Below are 5481 nucleotides of genomic sequence, written 5' to 3'. Positions count from 1 at the left end.
GTCACCGCGTTTAGGCCTCGGTAATCCCCGCAAGGTCTCCACACTCCGAGTTGCTTCTTTGATACCAGATGCAGTAGTAGCCGCCCAAGAGCTATTGGAAAGTCGTCAGATGCCGAACTGTACCAAATTTACAAATTCTTCTTTTGCAATTTTAAATTTGTCTGGCGGCAGTTGTCGCGGTCGGCTGGCAACTGGAGGACCTTTAGTTTTGATGTGGTGGAAAATTCCATGAGCCGTGTTTGCCGGTAACCGTGGTTCCTTGGTGATTCTCGAGTAATCCGCCAGGATGTGATGGTATGTTGGAGTGGAATCGATCGTTTTAATGGAAGTGTAGGCAATCTGTCTCTTAAACCCTGGGACATTTAATTGCGTTAGTTTATCGATAAGATGTTTCACTTGAATGTCCACTATAAATCCATAGTGTTTGAGCAAGTCTGCTCCAATGACCGGACGTGAGACGTCGGCCACGGTGAATTATCACGTGATTGGTCTGCGTATGCCAAAGTCTAAGTATTTTTTGTCCATACGTCTTGACCTGTGAGCCGTTGACGGCATATAGAACGAGTGGCATCGGTAAGATAGTTTTCTTGATTTCCGACGATGATAAGAACAAAATATCCGCGCCAGTGTCAACAAGGAAGGTTAGGCCTGTTGGTAACGTGGAGCCGCAGGGATAGCTCAAGACCGTCGTGGCTTCAACTAACGGCGATCTTATTCGTTTCCCTGACAATTTGCATGTGCGCTACAGGGCGCTATGCACTTTTGTGCTTGGTCGCCAAATCTCCGATGATAATAGCACTGACTTGCCTCATTCGTAGCGGTATTGTGCATGTTGCTCGATCGTCGTGTGCGGCTTCTGCTGCGGGACTTTGAGCGGGATCGTCTGTCCGGGTTAACAGCTGTCCATCCGGGTTAATAGCGTGATTATTTGCTTGGCCAACTGCTGTATAATGTCTCGTAGGTCCGTGGTCATTTAATTGGTCAACTGCTGTACGGTGTCTCGTAGATCCGTTGATGTCGCTTGGACTGCATTGATGACACCTTGGGCACTTGTTAGCATCGCCTGTGCTGCATGGATGTCCATCGGTGAAGTGTTCATGAAATTTGTCGACGCATTCCGCTAACTTGTTTAGATTAGTGTTATCCAAAATCAACAGCATTTCCTGGATGCGGGTGGGCATGCGTTGTTGCCAGAGGGTGCGTAGCCGGCCTTCGGTGGCGTTTTCTCCTGCAAGAGATCTCATTTCCGGTAGGAGTTGCGAGGGTTTCTTATCACCGAGCTCGATGCCTGATAGGAGCGTCCGCATTTGCTTCTCCTGTGAATCTGTGAACCTAGTAAGTTAAGGCCTCTTTAATTTTGCCGTACTTATCGCTTGCCGGTGGGTTATTCAGGATGTCGGAAACGGTCGTCAAGGTGACTTCATCGAGGTGGCGAACGACCGCATAGTATTTGACCTCATCCGATCTTATACGATAAGCATAAAACGGATTCAAGTAGTGAGAACGACTTGGGGCAGTTCTTCTAAAACATGGCCAGTTTTTAGGAGTTGGAATTCTGCCCCGAATTCTTCTTGGCAGGACGTTGTACGTTGTGCCTGGTCTCGCATGCTAAGGTCCTCTTCTCCCGTGGATACATCAGTCGGGAGGCTTGGTAGCAGCGTCATAAATAACGATATGCTTGCACGTGCTCACCGTATGAGTAGTAATGGCGGGCGTTTGTGCGATTGCTGATATAATCTATCTATTGATCACATTGAGTGATCGCGTCTTCAGATCACGTCGGGGTCACCAGTTATGTAGCGGATTGCTACATATAATGAATGTAGGTAATGGATGGCACTCAAGTTAACAAGTAATAACGTTTATTAAATAACAAATACAATATCTTATGGCGAGGTTGTAACTATGTCGTATATAAGGACGGCTCTAATAGGAATGATAATGTTCTCGAAGGAAACTCGTTCTCGAAGGAGAAGGAAGGTTTTCGAAGAAGTATCTAGGTGGGAGATTGAGTATGGTGTTTGCGAGAGCACGCCATCTGGTCGCGGAGTATGTTTACATGAGTATATGGCATGAAGTATAACTGAGAGAGTGTGTGTAAGTGTAAATGTGTCTCCACAATACATATATCCATCTTTGATGTTAAGCCCCGTCTCATCGACCAAAAGCGCGGCAAATTCAAATATACTTTAGGTTGTTTCTATTATAAAAAACTTATATTTTAAGTTTAACATGTAGAATTAATTTAGTTGCTACTAAATTTGTGATGTATATTATGTTTTGTGCGTTATTATTGTAAACATTTACGTAAATATTAAAATATAATATTTGATAAGTATTGAAATATTTAAAGACAAAAAACAAGAGATTACTTAGTTTCATTTGAAATAAATAAGAGATAAAATATGATATACGCAGATTAATATAAAAAAAATAGATTATATTATATAAATTTAAAAAAATTTTATGAATAGAATAAGACAATTAAACACATGTGTAAGAAAAATCAAGCACCTTTTTACGTATATTGTTTATCAACTTTATCAATATGGTATTAAAATAAAAAATTAAGAAATATTTGATACTTTTTATCACGACGATTAATATGCGATATAATTATCATTCGATGCAGCATTAATAATGTATGAAATATAATTATTGTACATTTACTTCATAGTAAGAATATGATAATACTTCTTGTTAGCAGAGCGTGGTTGGATGGGTTGAGCCAGTAATTAAGTAGAAACTTATAATTGAACGTAGTTTATTGAAAAGTAAATTTTAAAATCCGCGAGTGTGCTGTCCTCTCATATCGGAATTCAAGCTGAGACTGTGAGAGAGATCACTTAAACGGATATCGGTTAATTACGATGAGTGTCGAAGTTTTCCGAGCTGCGCTTGAGTCGAGTACAGTACAGTCACGCATAAAGTATTGGTCTGTACACTCGAGTACAGAAACGCGCTGAACTCAAATACTTGTATTCTCAACAGAATACATATTAAATCAAATAATTAAATAATATACTGCAAATAATTTGAACGTAATATAATCTCATAGAAAAAATACGTTATATTTAATAATTTTTATATAAAATGTAAATTTATATCAAATATGTATTATGTCACACACACACGCACGCACGCACACACACGCACACACGCGCGCGCACACACACACAATTATATTAAACAATACCTTGCTACTTAGGACACACACACACATGTATGTCCTAAGTAGCAAGGTATTGTTTAACATAATTAATTGGTCATGGATTCTTAACGAATCTGACGTCCCATCATCATAAACATGGATTTGTCACAGCTATATAACGTCAGCTACATATTAACCAACATCAAAAATACGTAATTATAAATGTTTGTAGAATTTAACGATACGAGTTGAAATTATGAATAACACAGTTATGCGTATATTTTTTAATGCTTTCGCAATAAAGATTTGCACGTGCATGTTCAATCAATAGTACATCTAAAGTCAGCTTCGATATGCCTGAGCACGCCTACCAGCTGTGACGTTAGTTCACGTATTCCTCAATTAGTCGATTATGGCGCCACACATCTTGACATGCAGTCTGAAGTTGCTGCTAGCAATCCATGTTATATAGTCAAAAGATAGCAGTTCAAGGGCTCGATTATGTATTTTGAAATGAGGTGAAAATTACAAAAGTGAGCAATTACTAGGTATTGACCAATTAAATTATGAGTATTCTAGTGAATTTGTTCACTTTTGTAATTTTCACCTCATTTCAAGATACACAATCGACCCCAGGTTTCTATAAGGGTGCTGTACCATGCTAGACGTAGTTTCCACCGAGAGTTTAAACCGGATTAGAATGTATGAACCAAACTAAGTCACTGTCGGAATTTCAGAAAAGAAATAGAATCAATCAGGGGGATCAATCAGAATTATTGGGATGCGCTACTGTTCGTCTGCACATATACGTTAAATACAAGATTATCGAAATTGAATTTCTATACGTATAAAAAGAAAGAGTATAGCAGGATAAGGAGGTGATTTCAGACCCCAGCACGTAATCGATTGCTACAGGGGACAAAATTAACACACTGATAAAAGGATATTTTGTGCAAAGTTTCATTCCAAAAGAGATACTGTTTCGAGATATCAAACAAAATATAATTTTTTATTAGTATTTTTTCTCTGTTAAATCTAAATCTTTACAAAAAAAATTATGGATATAAAGGGTATCAAAAAGATTAGAGTAAGAATTTTTTTGTCATTCTTTGCTCAAACTTGTTTTTAAAAAATTCAAAAATTTTTGAAATTACATATTTTATATGATATGAATGTTTTACTTTTAAAATAATTCAGCAGCTAAATCTTATCATAAATTATATTCGTGATTTTTTTCAGATTTTTAAATTTGGTGGAACATACCAAAAAAAAATTAAAACCGTTTTTTCGCCATTTTCCGACATAAAATATATTAGTTAACCTATTTTAAGTAATTCTTAAATGTAATTTTACTTACCTTCGATTGCATTTCTGCGGACAATAGTTTAAAACTTTAATATTATAGAATTCGCGTAGGTTAAACAGCGAGAATTCCATTTGTTCTCCTTCAGAAAAATTAATTTAACTATTTCAGCATTTATTATATTTTTTTTTTTTTAAGCAAAGACCAATTTCTAACTTTGTTAAGCACATAAACATAATAAACTTGTCTAGTGTGTTAATTAATAGTAGTTGTTGAAAAAAATATCAGAAATAGCAAAAAAAAACCTTTATTAATAAAAGAATAAAATATTACCTCGTAGATAATTGTGTGTGTGTGTGTGTGTGTGTGCTTTTTCATAATCATTGAAATAAGTGCTACAAACTGACTAACAATTAGTGTCGGTATTAAATGAAAATTCTCAATAGAAACTGAAAAGTATAGTTTGAAAAATTTAAATAGCAAAATATTGTTAACTCTCGTGTTTAAATAACTTTGAACACAATGCAAGACCTTTAAGAAAACAAATAAAGTAGACTATCTCAAATGTCACGGGGACGATTCCAATCAATTTGCGCAGGTGACAATTGAAAGAGATTACTGTACATTCATTTACCTTATGCAGTATGCTCGATATCATTGACAAAAAGATCGTAATGCGACTTTTAGTCAACTTATACTAGCTGTCACGAATATTTTTATTCAACGGTTCCATGCGAACGTATGACAATATAAAAAAGGTCGATGTTTTTGGATTGAAATCGAAATGTATCAGTATTCATATCTATTACCATTCCTATTTCTTACTTCATTACTATTTTGTCGTAGCGCGCGACGCTCAGTCTCAGGGACGACATTAGTTTGAAATTGTTAAGTTTTTGACCTGTGTCTTTCACTATGTTTAAAAGTATTCTGTTATTAATATTATAAGATATTATTATTCATAATAGTATATTCATAACTTTATTATTCATATATTATTATTAATATAATTAATATATTTTATGTC

This window comes from Trachymyrmex septentrionalis, unplaced genomic scaffold, assembly GCF_001594115.1.
Source record: "Trachymyrmex septentrionalis isolate Tsep2-gDNA-1 unplaced genomic scaffold, Tsep1.0 scaffold185, whole genome shotgun sequence".
NCBI classification, from domain to species: domain Eukaryota; kingdom Metazoa; phylum Arthropoda; class Insecta; order Hymenoptera; family Formicidae; genus Trachymyrmex; species Trachymyrmex septentrionalis.
This window is presented reverse-complemented; position numbering follows the sequence as displayed.